This window comes from Nannospalax galili, unplaced genomic scaffold (genome assembly GCF_000622305.1).
Source record: "Nannospalax galili isolate Female #2095 unplaced genomic scaffold, S.galili_v1.0 scaffold641, whole genome shotgun sequence".
Taxonomy (NCBI): domain Eukaryota; kingdom Metazoa; phylum Chordata; class Mammalia; order Rodentia; family Spalacidae; genus Nannospalax; species Nannospalax galili.
Window position 1 is genome coordinate 3378556 of NW_008345311.1, and position 17799 is coordinate 3396354.

General features: G+C 40.2%; 1 protein-coding gene across 4 annotated transcripts in view; it reads left to right on the forward strand.

Moving 5' to 3' along the window:
• Positions 1–17799, forward strand: part of Amot (angiomotin) — a 61389-nt gene that overhangs the window by 584 nt on the left and 43006 nt on the right. The window contains exons 1-5 of one of the 4 annotated variants that reach the window (XM_029567590.1): positions 51–180; positions 272–487; positions 8918–8975; positions 9282–9353; positions 16282–16429. The gene's annotated coding sequence lies outside the window, so the exon portion shown is untranslated. Of the gene's footprint in view, positions 1–50; positions 488–8917; positions 8976–9281; positions 9354–16281; positions 16430–17799 lie in introns of those variants that run through there. The other 3 variants (XM_029567591.1, XM_029567589.1, XM_008841568.3) reach the window with 3 other exon arrangements.

Sequence of the window (17799 nt, forward strand, 5' to 3'; positions counted from 1 at the left end):
ATCGCCCGACAGCCCTCCCCCCGCTCCCCCCCCCGCCCTGCTTCTGGGCGGTCCTAGAAGCTCCGCAAGAAGAAAAGCCACCAGTTCCTCCCCTCCTCTACCTCCCATCCTTTGCTCAGGAGCGGCCTTCATCACAGTCACGCCCCTTCCTTCCAAGGAGCTTTCTGGCTGCCTTCTCTGGTAGACCCCTGAATTACTCCTTCATCTCTATTCTTTTTCGTCTCTTCTTCTCTTAGTTCTCACCGCCTTCTCCCACTATCACCATCTCCAGCCTGTCTCGTCTCCCACCATCCGCTGCTCCACCCTCCCACCCAGTATCCTGCCTGTCCACTGCCACCAAGAAGAGCCCAGACGGAGCAGCGAGGAGGGAAGTAGCCAGGACCTGGGGCTTCCTCTATGCCCATCCTTGGCCTTTGGCCTGGGACTGGGACCAAAGCCACTTGAGCGAGCAGAGAGAGTCGTCACCTTGTCTTCGTTGACTTCAGGGGTAGGAGACTTGTGGTTACTTTTTCCGGGGAACTAGGGCTGGAATCCACGGTGTTGTGAACTTGGTCTTGCCTTAGGCATGAGTGAGTCTGTGTATGTGCCTGTGGGGATGCCCATGTGCTCTACTTTCTTTGCTGCTGGCCTTGAGTTTTCTGGGATATGCAGGGAGTTAAATCAGTTTAAAAAGCATGGGCTCCTCTCCTGTCCTACTTCAAGAAGGGGATGCTGGAAAGTATCACCGCTCGGTGGCACGTTGTTGCCTCCTGGGGATCCTTGTAATCACTAAGGAATTGATCTCTTAAAGAACTAAAGACCTTAGGGAAACTGAGGTCTACCTTTCCTCTGAAATGAAGGTATGCCCTTATCTCAGATAACTGAAAGGCTTTCTCCTAACTGCTTAGGCTTGGGGTGGGAACTCACCCTCCCTGACCCAGGGCCATGACTTCTTGAAGATATAAAATGTGGGAATAATCTACTACACTACTACTCCATGCATGCATGCATGCATGTGTGTTTTTGTGTGTTGTGATCGTGGTGGTGAGTTTTTTGAGGAGGGGTTTGTCCATATTTGCTTTATAAGTTCAGAAGATGTTAGTAAGTAGTTTTGCAAGGTTAGGCAGGTGGTTTTAGGATCCAAGCCTGGGCCATTGTACTTTTGTGCATCAACTGTAAGAAGGACTTCATGGATACGTGAAAACGAAGAGAAGGGAAAGTGTGTGGGGGGGTGACTGTTTATGGACTGTGAGAAGTCCCTGGTAATAGCCACTAACAATAATATGCTAATAATTTTCAGCAAGGGAGAATACAAATTAACGAAGGAGAAAAGGGAAAGTGTTTGAGAAATAGCCTTTTCAATCTGTAATATAAGTCTTAGCAAGAAGTTTTGGACAACCTGAGGTACAGTTCATTTCTTGTCTCTTCCTTGCCATGAAGAGTGAATGTGAAGAGACAGATGAAACTTTTATGAATATAATCTCTCATTTAGAGAGAAAGACAGTCTCCATAATCTTCACTGATGAAGGGCTTAAGGTATTTAAGTCTCCTTGAGATTGACTTTCTGAAAAGTTCTTTCTCCAGCCAGCTTTGGGGAAGCCTCCTCAGACCTTTCAGTACCCACATTTAGTAGCTAAAAATAGCCTGAAATGCCATTTTGGACATGGGGTAAACTTGTACCCATTCCTACCTCTCTTCAACTGGGCAAGGGCCATGGGGCTTATAAGACTGGTTGTGTTCAAAGACCTGTTATGGAGATATTTCCAATCCATTCCTCATCCTTTAGAGAACAAATAATTTGCATATATTTTAAAACAATTTCTTTGGTTGATTTTAATGGGGAGAAAGAAAGCAGGAAGGTAGAGAAGGAATGTTACAAGGTGACAATTTTAAAGGCTATCATATTTCAGATCAGCAGGGAGGGAAAAGCTGGCCTGACCAAGTTACGTTTTAAAACTGACCTGGGACATTTTAATAGCCAGGTGGTTGTAGAGTAGTTGCATCTATTTACAGATGATAACTCAGGTTCCAGCTATTTTGTATGGGTTTGCCTGGTGTCATTTACGGACACTTTCTGGCACTACATCATGCTTCATTTTAAGTTGCTTCTTTCTTCAGAAAAGTTTTTCTCTGTATAATTGAAATAACTTTTATAACTTCACAGTCTAGATATAAATTAAACCTGCTACATAAACTGTACATATGTGTATGTACAGTAAGTTTTATATGATCACTGGAAACCCATTTACCTAATAAAAATATTCTAGAAAGAATGTAACAATTCATATTTGATATTTGTAATTTGGGACTTAAAGGCAACTTCCCATTTACAAAGTAAGGTTTATTAGACTAATGCATAAATAAGGCATTTTTTGAGGTTGATTTTCCTCAAGTTTTGTACTGAACGATGCTGACTATCATGCTTTGAGAATCTTCTAATGGGAAGACAGAAGGATGGAAGCTTTGACTTTGAGGTCCCATTGAGTGCCAGAATTCTAAAGCGGGTACATCTGCTTCTGGGCCTCTCCTAAGAGCCCTCTCCCAGGGCCTGCTCCTTCTTTAAAAGGGTGTCTTTGTAATTAAGCAGCTCTTCCCCCCATCCCCCTTTCTTCCTTTGATCCAGCTTTTTAGGCTTGTTTTCCATTTGGAGACAAGAGGAGTTTCTCACACTCTCCTGCTCCCCTCTTAATGTTTCTTTTCCTTTACCTAATAAAAGTCCCCCCCAAAGTTCTCAGGATGGTTAGAAGTTTTGTTTTGTTTGGGTGTGGGGGTAGTGTTACCAATGAAGAGGAGTAGAGGATATATTCTCTCTTGGGAAATGCTTGTGTCCAGGTAGCCTCCTCCATGGAGACTGACCATTTGGAATTCATGAGAACAGTCTATTCTTCAAGTCTGTCTGGTAGAAATCGTCCTTTGCACCCATTAATCTGAGCTAAAATCCACTGAAAGTGGTGGAGAGAAGTGTGTGTGGTCGGGCCCTATCTTTTTAGGATGGTAAATGTTTCCAAATCTTGTATTACATCAACTCTTTCTCCCATGGATTCAGTTGGTTTAGAGATATGCTTGACAAGTTAATTAGCTGGAGATTAAACCAATTTGTTTAGAATTATGATCCATTGATTTGCTGTCCCCAGGATTTTTTGTTGTTTTGCTATGATGTGTTGTCCTTAGCATTGCTTACTTTTCATTCCTTACTACCTTTTGTGGACTTTAGTCCGAAATCTAGGATCCCACCCCCAAGTCAAAGGTTAGCATTTAGTCCTAGGAACTAAGGGGGTATTAAAAAGACTACATTACTGTCCTCCATGGTGGGTTTCTGACCTTTTTTAATGCCAAAAGAGTAGGAAACTTGCCCCTTCCATACAGGACACATACAATCTGAAAAAAAAAAAAGAAAAGAAAGAAAATAGAAGGTCATTTGCTTATAAAAAGATTTACACAGGTTTCTTGTGGAGAATTAGCTTACTTAGTTGGTATCTGTAAATTATGACTTGATAGGTAAAAAATTTGCTGTACCTAGGCCTTCTCAGGAATGTATTTATTGAATAAAAAAATACATTAGAATTTGCTGTGCTGATCATTGCTTGAACTAAATGAGACGGTTACTGGACTTTGGAAGTCTTTTTGTTATATGCTATGGAGTTAATTTTCAAATAATTCTGGCTTGTAACAATGCTGGCCATGTTAGCCTCAGCCCACACATGCTGGTCAAAATGAGTTCGTATTACTTTCTGGGAATAAATCAGACTTTATGAATTTTGAATGTCTAAGGAGGGCACTATTCACCTGATTTACATACATTATTTGATTTAAAGCTATTGTATTTGAAATACCTAAGGATCCAGAAAATTATTTTTAATAAATAATTGGAAATGATGCCATTTTTAATCTAAGAATGTGTGGTAGGCTTTCCGGGTAAGTCTGTTGGAGAGAGGAACCCGGCTTTAGGCCCAGCTCTAACTTGGTTTAACAGCCTTGGCAAGTTTCCTCCACTGTAAATTGTAGAGATTGAATGAGGTGATTTTGATAGTCAAGTTCTCAAAAGTTTATGCTTGCTTTTTGAGGTTTCACTGATCTGGTGTGACTGTGAATGGTTGGTAGTAGAATGAGGCTGTAAAAGTTGTTAGAAATGTAATAATGTAGCTTTTCCGCAAAAAACAAAGAGTTTGTAAGCATATATCAGTGGAAATGTGCTTTATATTTTAAAAGCATAAAATTAAAAACCTAAGACTGTATCTAAAACTTCAAGAATCCCATTCATTTTTTTCTGATTCCTATACTAATACAAATTTTCTACAATTTGGGTCATAGGACTGTGCAATGTTAGTTTTAAATGAGAGCTTATGAGAGGCATTGCTTTGTAAACTACTAAGGAGGAATGGAGTCAGAAACAGCAAGTACACATGAAGAATCCCATACATTTTGTTCTGGAATGCCAGGAGAGGCCAATAGATTTAAGTGATCTCTAAACACTTTCTGTGATTTAGAAGTTGTTTATGAATGGAATAAGCCTGTTAACCCTATTCTTTTTGACCTCCTCTTACTTGCCTCCATTCTTTAAAAACAGAAAACAAATTAGAACCTAGTGTTTACTTGTCTTAATCATTGAAAATTATTTTGAAATCACTTCATGATATCTCCTTAAGATAGTATAAATTTGTGGGGCTAGAGAGATGGCTCAGCATTCAAGAACACTGGTTGTTCTTACAGAAGACCCGGGTTTGAATCCCAGCAACCACATGGCAGCTAACGACTATCTGTCACTCCAGTCCCACGGGATCCGACAGCCTCTTCTGACTTCTGCGGGCATTGCACACTGGGTGCACGTCTCTACGTGCAGGCAATACATGCATACACGTAAAATAAAAATAACAAATAAAAATTTAAAAATGATAGTATAAATTTGTATGAACTACAGAAGATCCAAAATGAGAAAGAAGGAGAAGAATGACCCAGATATGCTCACTTTATAGCTTAAAATTTTTTTTTCTTTCTCTTTTTGAATCAGGGTCTCCCTGTAGCCCCAGCTGTCCTGGAACTCACTATGTAGACCAGGCTGGCCTTGAACTCACAAAGATCTGCCTGCCTCTGCCTCCCAAGTGCTGGGACTACAGGCGTGTGCCACCATGTCCGGCTCAAAAATATTATTTATCTCAGACTGAAAAAAAAAAGAATTAAAGTTTTTAGGCAACTAAACACATGGCGTGTCGATACAGCAAGAGTGGTCCACACAATAGGTTCTTCATTTGAAACCTTTAATATGTAGTGAAATTTCAGTTGCCTGGACCTTTGATTTTCCCTTGATAAGTTAAATACAGTCTATGAGTGCTATCAGATTTATTCCTCATGTACTAGTGCCTCTTCATACACTGAATGGAATTGCACCCGCTAAATGATAAAATTTGAGATCTGGGTCTTTGTCATACATAAAGTTCTAAGTGAAGTACAGGAATATGTTTCATACCATGTATTAATGGAAAAAATGCAGGGGTATTTATTTGCTGATAGTACCTAAGGCGAATTTTAGAATCAAGTTCTCTCTCTCTCTCTCTCTCTCTCTCTCTCTCTCTCTCTCTCTCTGCAGGCTTGCCTTGACATTTGTAAAGTCACTTTCACTCTTGTTCCAGCTGCATGAAATGGCATTAGTCTGTGTGACTTGAAGCCAGGATTTGGAATTCTCTGCCCATCCCTTCTCTGATTTGCCATGTGACCAAGGGTAGATGAATTAGCTGCTCTAAGCTTCAGTTACCCTTCTGGGAAGCAAGGATATTAATACTTCACAGAGGTGTTTAGGCATGCTTCATATTGGGCACTTGCTTTGAGGTCATTGGATGAAAGGTGTTTGCATGATGGCAGAGCAGGCTTATTATAGGATCCTGAGCAGGTGTTCACTTTTAATGAGCTTTGCTCTCTTATACCATACAGTGCCCTTTGGTGCCCCATTGCCTTATTCACTATTTACGACTGGCCCTACATTTGTACTATTGGCCCTCTCGGATAAAACTACTGTGAGTTCTCAAATGTGTATAGTTTTAGCCTTTAAAAAAAAACAATAATAAAGGTGATATATGCAACCTTCTGAAAAAGAAAGTGTTATAAGGAAAGCCATTGTTATGTGCAATTAATATATGTTAATAAAAATTTTATAGAATTTTTTAAAAAAATGAAATCAAACATTTTATACTCTGTGATAGGTTAAGATAAAATCAAAGGCCTCTGGTAACTGCCAGGATGAGGAAAGAGACATTAGATAGAATGCACCATACTGACCAATGGGTTCCTCAAAGCTCCTTCACATGTTACAGTAAAGCCAACTTCTCTATGTCTGTGTTTTAACGGAGAATTTTGAGTAATATTTGTTAGTGACAAATACTGACAATAGCCAGTAACTGATATCCAGCTCTTGTAGTGTTTTTTGCCCAGCTGGTTTTTATTAATGATGGAATATTTATGCTTACTGTACAATTCGTGGCTCATTTCCATGTGTATGTCAGAACTTAAATACCCCCCAAGGCAACATTAAGATAACATTAAATATAAATGTGGCCAAGTTAGAAAGGGTGGATTTTGGGGTTGTCTCCCTTATTTTTGTTGGTTTTGCTTCAGTTCACAAAAACTGGCCCCCTTTAGACATTGGTGCTGATCTTTTTTCCCCTTGTAATATCACATAGAAAACTGATTCACATTTTGATCCTTTTGGTATGGACAAGTGATTGGTCCCCCCCTCCCCCACTTAAGATAGAGATGAAAATGATGTATGTGTTTTTTAAGAGCATATTTTCCCTGCACATGCTTCTCATTATCGGAGAGGCCTGGACTCAATCAGGAAAGGAGCAGAGAAACCACATAATTGAAAGGAGAATGACGGTGGTGCATACTTGGAATATTTGTGGGAAGGGGATTGCTGACATCAGAAAATGTAGTGGCCTGAGTGTTAACAGCATTGAAGAGAAATCAGCTTTCCGTGTTTCTGTGTATTGAGAATTATTTTAAGGGGATACAAATATGGGCCAGGTTTGACATCTTTTTTTGAAGTTGCCCTGGAAACTTTGATGAAGGTTGTTAGAGAAAAGATCAATTAAAACCTCCCCTATTAGGAAGGTAATTAGTGCATCCTTTATTCATTTTAGTTGTTTTCAAGGGACATAGATTTGCATGGAATTGGTGACTTTTTCCCTCATATGATAGCAAACAAAAATAAAAATCACAGACAAGGAAAATTATTTAGATTTCCAATTTTGAAAAAATCTGATTTCCTCCATATTATATTTGAGTTTCCAGTTTAGGTCACTGTTTTACTCCTTTATGGACAGTGATGACATTTTAGTTTAGTAGTCAGTTTTATATTCTAGATCATGAGTTATATACCAAAGCATATTTGCTTCCTGTGTGAATTAGAGCAATACAATGAGGCATAACAAAGCATTTTATTAAGATAGTATTTGATTTTCCCTTCTATGATTACTTCCCCCCCTCCCTTTGCACTCCCCATGTGTTTACTCACAAGCGTGTGCTCAAATGGCTGTGTTCACAAATACGTGGGTGTGTATGTAGGGGGGTTATTGGGGGGCAGATAGTTTTCAAAAAGTAAACAATTTTTGGAAGAAAATATTGAAGACCTGTTTTACCCCCAAGAACATTCTTTCTGCTCGAGGCTGCCAGTTAGGCTTGTGTTAGGGCGGTGTGGTAAATTTTCTGACCTTGTCTTTTTAGTGAACAGGCTAAGCACTTCTCCCTTGGTAGCCTGAAGAGGAAGGGTTATGGTGGGACTAGGAACACAGGCTTACTAGCAGTTTCTTTCTATTGTACTCCATCTTTTTTAGGGAGATGAATATTGACTCCTGAGATTTCAAGGGCATTTGTAGATTAGGTGCTTTTTAGTGGAATAAAATAGGAGCTGCTTTGATCCTCCTTTCTTCCCACAACTTGTAAAAGATGGTCATTCTTGGCCTGGAGAGATAGTTCAGTGGTTAAGATCACTTGCTGCTCTTGCAGAAGATCTAGATTCACTTCCCATCACCCAAATGGAATCTCACAACTTATCTGTAACTCCTGTTACAGGAGATGTGATGCCCTATTCAGGCTTCCTCGGGTACCAGGCACGAATGTGGTGCACATATATAAATGCAGGCAAAACACATACACATTATAAAAAAGCGATGGTAATTCTGTATATATAGTCCCTGATACTTTCCTCATTGGCTATTACTGCATTACTTTCTGTGAGCAGGACAGTTTTCTAGGGCATAGAATTTCTGACTTAACTGATCTTGCTCTACACCTTTTTGAGAAGGCAGGATCCAGATTCAGTTCCGCAAGGGCAACACAGCCAAGCCAGGTTTTCAGTGCTTGCAGATCAGCAGCAGGAAGAAGGACTGCCTCTGCCTTGGCAGGGTGACTCAGGGCCTTTGGCATGAAGATATAAAACACTGGCTCCTTTCCATGCACCTGCTGGATGCCACACCTGCAGTCAGCACCTGAGCTCCACTCAGATACAAAATCCAGACCGAAGGCAAATGGGGCTCCCTTCGACAAGCATACAACAAAATGAAGAGCTCTTAATTATGTCAGTGGAGCACATGTGGGAGTTATATGTAGCCAGTCATGCTAGTGTTAGCTTAGGAAAATGTCTTAAATACTTTCCTGTAGGTAAAACATAGTTGACTGTATAGTTGGAATGCTGAGGGGGTTGGCTTTTTGAGTGAATTTCTCTTGTGAACTGTCCTCTTCAAATCCAAACAGGCAGTTTGTGGAGAGTTTTGTCTAATAACTGAACATAGTGCAGGAAGTCACAAGACTTGGTTTCTGATCCTGGCCCTACTGGAGAGGAGCAGCGAAACTGTGATCAAATTACTTAACACTAGTTATCTGTTTTGGACTTGTGCTTCTCCAAATGTAAAATGGACTTAATTACATCTGCCTTTATTTCTGTACACAGCTGCTGAGAAGACTTACAGACGAGAAAGAGCTTTTGATAGAAGCCTGAAAGAATAAAGGTATTATCATCATCATCATCATCATCATTATTGTTCCTTGTATTTCATTCCTTCTATATCTGTTGTAGCTTCTAGCAAAGTCTTTGAGAAGATGTTATTCTATGCAATTATTAAGCACATCAAATGTACCTGTTAGTGTTGTCAGTACCGAGACAGAAATACGACTTCCTGTCCATGTCCTTCAAAATCTCATATTCTAGCAATTTCCACTTTCATTTATGGCTCAACTCCTTACCATAATTTCTGCCTGAATATTTAGAAGCATAAATTGAGAGAATTACCTTCTTTTATCTCTCTGTATTACAGCTAGGGACTTCCATCTCTGAAGCGAGGTCTTCTAGACTGAAGTAATATGGAGGAGGGAACCAGGGAGTAAAGGTATTTGTTTCACATTTGCAATGTGCCTGATCCTCGGATGATCATTTTATGGATCCATCCTTCATTTCAGCCTTGTTTAGTTCTGTTCTTATTCTTTATGGCCAGCTCCCTCTTATGACTTTAGCTATTAACCAAATGCAATGACTTCCAAAGATATATCTCAACACATCTTTGACATTAAGTTGGTCACCAAATTTAATGTCCTCTACTCAGCTCAGAGCTATTGTTCATACCTTTGTTGGCCAGAGGTGTGAGATTTGGCCCATTTTGCGTGCCTAGAAGCTCCTGACACCTGGCTTCTGCTTTTTCTTTTTCATTTTGTCTGCTCCAGTATCTACCTAGAGCAGTGTTTATATTAAGTACTACCTAAATGTTTGTGGAAAATACAATGTGATTTGTGCTATAATGAAGATGTATACCAAGCACAGTAGGAACATAGTGAGGGAAAATTAATGTTCTGTATTGAGCAGAATTTGGGGCAGAGGAAATGGAAGAGGATGTGGAAAAAGCCTTCAAGGAGAAGGCAGAAAGCTGAACTGCATTTTTCTGAGAGTTCCAGAAAAGAAATGAAAGAAAGCAATGCCTGTGATGTCTGTTCTTATGAAGCCAGGAGCATCTCTGGCCTTCTGCCTTCCCTGCCTACACATTGGATGACTTTTATGGTCAAGTCTACAAATAAACCTTGGTCTATAACACCTTGACCATTTAAACAGGTGCTACTTAGTCATATAATATTAAATTGAGTTGGCCTTAAAAGTGCCACTTTCATTGAGGCTGCAAGAAGAGGTGTTTACACAGGCTCCTTGCTCATGTACATTCAGTTTTATATAGCAATTTGCCTATTAAGGTAGATTGAAGAGTGGGATCTGAAAACTTAATGAATTCCATTCTCAGAATGTAACAAGCTGGGTCACTAGAACTGGATGTCTTCAAGATGACTGTGAGATCTTTCCAAGGACAAAAATGAAAGATGATATAAGCCATTACAGGCAATGAACCTGTTCTCACCCACCTGATGCTTTTAGTAATTAGCTTCTTGGCCAATGGCAATTTGGGATAAGTGTGTGCAAGCTGGATTCCCAGGGGAGCCTGCATTCCACTCTGCCATTTTGCAAGCCACTGAAGCACTGCACTACTTCTGTTTGCTTTGTTTTTTCAGGGTACAGGAGCCCTGCTCGGCCCTGGAAGAGAAATAGGAGCAGAATAACTTTTTATGAAGTGTGAAAGAGAATTCATGGGACTTTGGTGTTTTGCTAGCATTTTTGTAGTGGATTGTCTATAAACATTCATATACCTTGACTCCTTAATTTCACTTGTGGAATTGCATCATTAGGAAACAACCCAAAATATCGAAAAAGGTTGAATCATAAGGATATTTTTGTAACATTATTTAGACTGGGTTAAGACTTTGGAAGCCATTTGAACATTTTCATTTTTCTTAAATTTAATTTGATATATATATATGATATATATGGTTTTTATAAACAGTCAGTGTACATCATAAGCATTTATATTAAAGTTCAGTTAAGTTCATCTAAAGTATTAACATGGCTGCACAGCACATGTGACATTATGATCCACATGAAAAGGGAAACACATGGATTTCCAGTAATTTCTGCCCCTTTGGGATTCTGAAGGTATGGATGATTTTGATATCTTAATAATTGGGAAATGGGTACATGAATCTCATTACATTCGTTTAGTGGAGTATTAAGGAGTCATTATACTGTTTGTTATGAAGTCTATGCTACACCTTGGGGAAAGGGCTTATAATCATGTGAAATGTAGAATCCCAAATTATGTGTATATTAATATTTCATTGTATCGGCTGTGGTGGCTCACACCTGCAATAACAGCACTGGAAAGACGGAGACAGGATTACCATGAGTTTGAGGCTAGCTTGGGCTATATAGTGATACTCTGTCTCCATAAACACCCCCCCAAAATTTTTCATTTCTTGGCAAAAGCACATAAGTCTGGAGCAAAATATTTACCAATGCCTGGGTTGAAGTACTAGGACTGTAAGTTTTTTATTTTCTTTATTATAAAGATGTTTATGTTCTTTGTAAAAATAAACTATAACAATACCATAGGAGGGAACAGATTATTAAAGTGAGCAGTTTCAAGGTACATTCGTAAAATTTCTTCCTTTTGTTCTCAGTCTGATTTTATGGATCTCATAATTTTTTGAGGCAGTAAAGGATGAGGTGTGATAACATGGTCTGATCCCCTTTTGAAATGGATATGCCCTACTATTCTGTTCCCTCTACTGTCAAGTTGATTACTTTTGTTGCCTAGTAATATGTTCTGGTTAATTGCTTCAGAGTGGGATAAAGTAAAAATGGAACCAAAAAATGACCAATCTTGGTCCAGGTAAGGTGACTCAGTGAGAAAACACGCCTTCCACAAAGCTTGATGACCTGAGTTTGATTCCAGGATTATAATGGTAGAAGGAAAAACTGATTGCCACAAGTTGTCCTGACTGGCACATGCACATGCATAGCATGCAAGCATGCATATGTGTATACACACACTATATATATATATATACATACATAAATAATAAATAAATAAAATGTAATAAAAATTTTTTTCTTAATATGACCCATCCCCTGAGCTAATGTTTTAGAAAAACATCTGTCACACTGATTCTCAGTAACATTTGAAAATGTCAAGGCCTTATTCTGGGTCTTACAATAATTTTTCAACATAGTCTGGGAGATGATAAATATAGGAGCAGAGAACTGAGGGCAACTCTTCCCTCAAGCTTTTTCTTTTTAATATTTTATTTATTATTTCAGTTTTATGTGTATGCGTGTATTGCCTGCATGTAGGTAAGTGCACCCGTGTCGTGCGATGCCTGTGGAGGACAGAAGAGGCTGTTGGATCCCTTGGAACTGGAGTTAGGGACAGTCGCTAGCTGCCATGTGGGTGCTGGGATTTGAACCCAGGCCTTCTGCAAGAACAACCAGTGTTCTTAACCGATGAGCCATCTCTCTAGCCCTCAAGCTTTTTCCTAAGAAAGAGTAGATGGCAACCTAGTGTGATGGTCACAGGAGAGTGGACCATTAAGTGGTCTCCCAAGAGTCTTTCCCATTCTGGCTGTTCTAAGGACCCCCGCACTGACTGGGTTATTAGTAAAGGTTTCAAATAAAACAACCTTCATAAAATTTCTAGATCATTCCAGAAAAAAACTAATTTGAGATAATATTTTTTAATGTTTTAAATTTATTTTTATGTGTATGAGTGTTATTCCTGTATGTATATAAGTGCACCCATGTCATACAGTGCCCAAGGAGGACAGAAGATTGTGTCAGAGTCTCTGGAACTGGAGTTATGGATGGTTGTTAGCCCGTATGTGGACGCTGGGATTCAAACCCGGGTCTTCTGCAAGAACAACCAGTGCTCTTAACCCCTGAGCCATCTCCCCAGCCCTAAATTTGAGATAATAACTATAATAATGGCTAACTTTTATGAGGCTTTACTGTATGCCAGGCTCCATGCTTAACAGTTTACTTGAAATCACTTTTAGTCTGACACTTTAGACCAATGGCCCTGCTTGAGGGGACTTAGGAATCCACTGGGGATTCATGCTTTTAGTGAGAATGCTGCTGCTGCTGATGTGTGTGTGTGTGTGTGTGTGTGTGTGTGTGCATGTGTGCATACTTCTGTGGTGTTTTACACATAAAGACATAGTTAAAGAGAAAATTGACCTGGCTGCTTTCCCTTTATCTAGGAATAAGGTATGAAGCAGGTTGAACTGAATTTAATAGAGAAATAGGTTTTCTAGATAAGATTCTTTTTATTAGTTACCTTTCTGTTGCTGTGATAAAACCCTGGCCAAAACCAACTTGGGGAGGAAAGAGTTTATTTGACTTACAGTGTAGTTCCTAATCAAGGGAAGCCAAGGCAGGAACTCAGGGCCGCAACCTGGAGCACCGACCATGAAGTTAACACTGCTTACTGGCTTGCTCCTTGGCCTGTGCTCAGCCTGCTTTCTTTTAAAAAATATTTTATTTATTATTTTTTGTGTATGTGTGTATTGCCTGCATGTAGGTAAGTGCACCCATGTTGTGCAATGCCCGCGGAGAACAGAAGAGACCATCAGATTCCCTGGAACCAGAGTTACAGACAGTTGTTAGTTGTTAGCTGTCATGTGGGTGCTGGGATTTGAACCCGGATCTTCTGCAAGAACAGTCAGTGTTCTTAACCGCTGAGCCATCTCTCCAGCACCACAGCCTGCTTTCTTATACAGCACAAGACAACCTGCCGAGGGATGGCACTGCCCACAGTGGGCTTGGCCCTCTCACATCACTCAGTCAAGGAAATGCCCCAGAGACGTGGCCACAGGCCAATAAATGGAGGAAATTACTCAATTGAGGCTCCCTCAAACCAGGTGTGTCAAGTTGACAACTAAAGCTATCCAGCACAGTTCTCTATTCTGGTTAGTACAGTGATGGGTAGAAGCAGAATGGGAGGAAGAGGTACATAAATGATTAGAAAGAAGATTGAATAGGCATATTGAAAAATTTTTTAAATAGCAAAATTTTGGTTTGTCCTCACCTTTATGTGATGCTGATTTTTCTGGGTCTTGGCTTGGGAAACATCTGAGTTCTCAGTAATATGTTTTTGGCTCAAACTCCCAGGTATACTGGGAAAGGCTAATGACTGCAAATGGAGTAAGAATTTAGCTTGGCCTTGCTGCCTTGTTACAGAAAATCTAAATATATAGATTCACATTGCACTTTCAAAGACAGAGCTAGAGATAGCCTTTCTTCTCCTATCCAATACCCTCAAGGGCACGCTGTATGTCTAAGACGAACAAGGTTATTTTATTGATTGAAGATGATGTAAGACCCCTGGATGTGGCGTGATTTAAACTGTGGGCAGATTAAAGGTTACAAAGTTTATACTACTTCAGTTCTTATGCATGAGACAAGGAATCTTTTACTTTCCTTTAATCCCAGCACTCAGGAGGCAGAGGCAGGCAGATCTCTTCGAGTTCAAAGCCAGCCTGGTCTACATAGTGAGTTCCAGGCCGGCTGCGGCTACAGGGAGACCCTGTCTCAAAAGACAAAAAACAAACAAAAAAGCCAAAAAGTTTCCTTTCTCTAATAAATGAGTAGAGCAGTGTTCTTACTTCTTATGTGTCTCTTGACATGTAGATGGACACAAGGTCTTTAAGAAAAGAGCTGTAAGCTGGAAAGAACTCTGCAACGTTTTCCTTTTCTTGATCTGATTTGATTTTCATGTTAAACAAACCAAAAATGCCTGGTATGGGGGCACAGAGTGTTCTCCCACCTCCATATCAGGCCATTTTGAAAAAGAAGTGGAGAAAAGAGGACGAAATTATGGTGAAATCGGAGACTTTCAACAAATAAGGTTTTCGCTAATGAGGAGCGGCATATTAGAAGAAATCCAGTCTCAATCAGCATGAAGAATCTAAGTAGTCCTGGAAAAGAATTGTGTGGTGGTTTCTCCCCAGGGGCTTCCATTTAAAGACCTTGGGCTATTTTCTGGTATTTCATTTGAAAAACAGACAAATGTTTTGTTCAGAATCGGACAATAGCAGCATGGTGGCTATTTACCATAGCTCTGTTCACAGCTTTGATTCCAATAAGAAGTTGTTCCTTTCCTTTGAAATTAGGGGGAGACACCCTAAAATAATGACCTTTCAAATTGGAGACAATTTTGTTTTTGATCATGATTGTTCTTTGGGCCAAAACAAGATGGAAAGACAAATTTCCAGGTTTCTTCACCCTGTATCTTCTCAGTTTAATTTAGGCAACATTGCAAGGAAATAATGTTAAATTAATCACTGTGTAGTTTGTGAAGTTTTTTTAACTTGAATATTTTAGGCACGTGCCCAACATGCAGTGATACTCCTGTGCTTCTTCTGCATTGTCGTACCTCAGATGGAGCCTCTGCTGTGGGTTAAGGCTTTTTTCCCTTTAGGGTGATATGAATGAGTCATGGCTAGGCCAGGATGTCGTTCATGTGCATCCTTACCTAAACACAAACTCCCAAGCTTTACAACCATGTTGGTTGGATTTGGATGAGGACTTTTAGAAGGATTCAAAGCAGAAAGTGTAAATGAAGACAATCTCAAGTTCATGTCTGTGGGGCATTCGCATGGCATCTCTAGTGCCAATGTAGTAGATTCCTTTTGCTGAGACACTGGGTCAGAGGAAGTGCTCAGAAAGCAATTGGAGCCATTTTCTGCTGCTTGGAGAAAGATTGCTGCTCTGGATGGGAATGGTGGTCAGCATTCTTGCTCTTGCAAGAGTGAATGGCCATTGATTAGATTGTAAGCTCCATGAGAGCAAGGACTATACTTCGTGCGCCTCTGTATGCCTTGTGTCTAGCATGAGACTGGCAAATGTCTGGAATAGTTAATATGCAATAAATATTAAATGAATTGGCTGAAGTTTTGTTTTTCTTCTGCCCACCTGATGCTGAGGCAGTTAAATCAGGAGTTTGATACTGAGTAGTCTGTTTTGGACCCAGACCCACTTTATGATGACTGCCTTTCCTTCTGGGATGTGGGACAGTGAAACTAATGAACCTATTCTGCTACCGACAGCAATTGAACTTTGTTCCCAAAGGTTGTGGCTCTCTTGATCATCTAGCATTGTAATAGGGATGGCTCTCCAAGGCTGGGAGGCTTGAACACAATAGCCCTTTCCAGGGTCACACATGAGCTTTTTTTATCAGCTGGAGATGGGCATGACCTCCTGCACCTAGCAACTCGACGGTGGGGTTTCTTTCCTGCCCTAGTGGAAATACACTGTGCCACTCATTTAAAAGCCAAGCAACATAGGACAAGACATTCCCTTGGAAGGAGTGGTTTGGTTAACTGCTGGCTCTTGGTGGCAACATAGAAACGACATTTTTATTTCTCCCTCCCTCTTCCTCCTGAACATTTCAGAGTGACCAGTGGTTGGACTCTTGGCGGCGCTTACCCTGACCTGAGTGTTAGGGGAGAGGGAATCTGCTGCTGCTGTTTCTGGAGCTGCTCATAAGCAAGAGTTCCCTATCCTGATCAAGGCTTTAAGCCTAAAAGAAAGCAGAAATAGGTACGAACCATTGCCCATTTCTCTCTCTCTCTCCCTCCCTCCCTCCCTCCCTCCCTGTCTTCACTCATGCCCACACGTGTGCATGCTGGGGTGTCTATATGTGCTTGCTTGATGGGTGGATGTGGCAAGGGAGGGGGTGGCATACTTTTGAGGGTTTGGGGTCTGGGACAGCTCAATGTCTGTATTTCCCTGCCTTGGAAGAGTGGGTTGGAAGTGACTTTTCTTTAACCACATACATTCTTATTTCCACTTTTTTTTCTTTGCTAGAAGAAAAGAAGTACGGTAGCTATCTGTCCAGGTTCAGACCACAGAAGAGATTTTTATACTTGAGTCCCTGTTTGTCAGTTCAAATACAGCTCCAGAGTGTCACTGGAATGTAGGGAAAAGGAATTAAAGGGCACGTTCATCAGCCTGTTTGTGCTCAGCAGGCACTTCCCAAAAGAATATGGATGGTATTTAGAAAGGGATTCTTGGGCTGGAAGTGTAGCTCAGATGTAGATGCATAAGACCCCAGGTTTCATTACCAGCATCACAAAATCAATAAGTTAATTACTTGCTTAAATAAAAAATAATGAAAGGGGATTTGGGACATTTACTGTTGAGTCACATAGTTCCATAGCACACAGGTAGTAACAGCCATCAAGAAACAAGAAAGGAGAGAAGATGCTCATCTGCTGTTCACATTCTGAATGCCTTACAGCACTAAAGAAAGGAGTTTATGTTTGCAGAGAGGTTGGAGGTGGCTTACTGTCACAGAGATAAAGGCTTAGTGGACAGATTCCAGAGTTGTCATCTGGAGTCCTAAGGCTATTTATGCTGACCCTTATAGTGACTTTGTGTGTGATATGTGCAGTTACACCAAGTGAATTCAGATCTTTAGAGTGAAAATTACATTATTTAAAATTAGTATTTACTAGTAGTACTTAACGTGACAGATTCTCCAAAGAGTCTTTGAGTGTCCCATGAATGTGTATGTAGAATACAGTGCTGTGAGAGGGGGAGTGATGCATGTTACCTGCCATTCAGTTTTTCAGATGAGAAAATAGGTGTTATGAAAGAAAAAAGATTCAGTGATTTAGGTTCCCTGCACACCATAGTATGATTATAACTTGAATCTTAATTTGTGTTGCTGTTATCAGTTTTACCAGATCCACATCAATTCCTTAGAAGGACTGATGATGGTACTCGGTGAGATGGTAATCATAATTTTTTCAGAAGGATGAACTTTTATTTTTCAGTTTCTAAATATTGTCAGAGGCATATTTCAAATGAGAGTGATGTTTCCTTGTAAAGCATCTCTGATCCAGCAACAACTGCAAAATATCTGTGTCTATCCTTGAATGGCTGAAGGAAAAACTGTCTATAATACT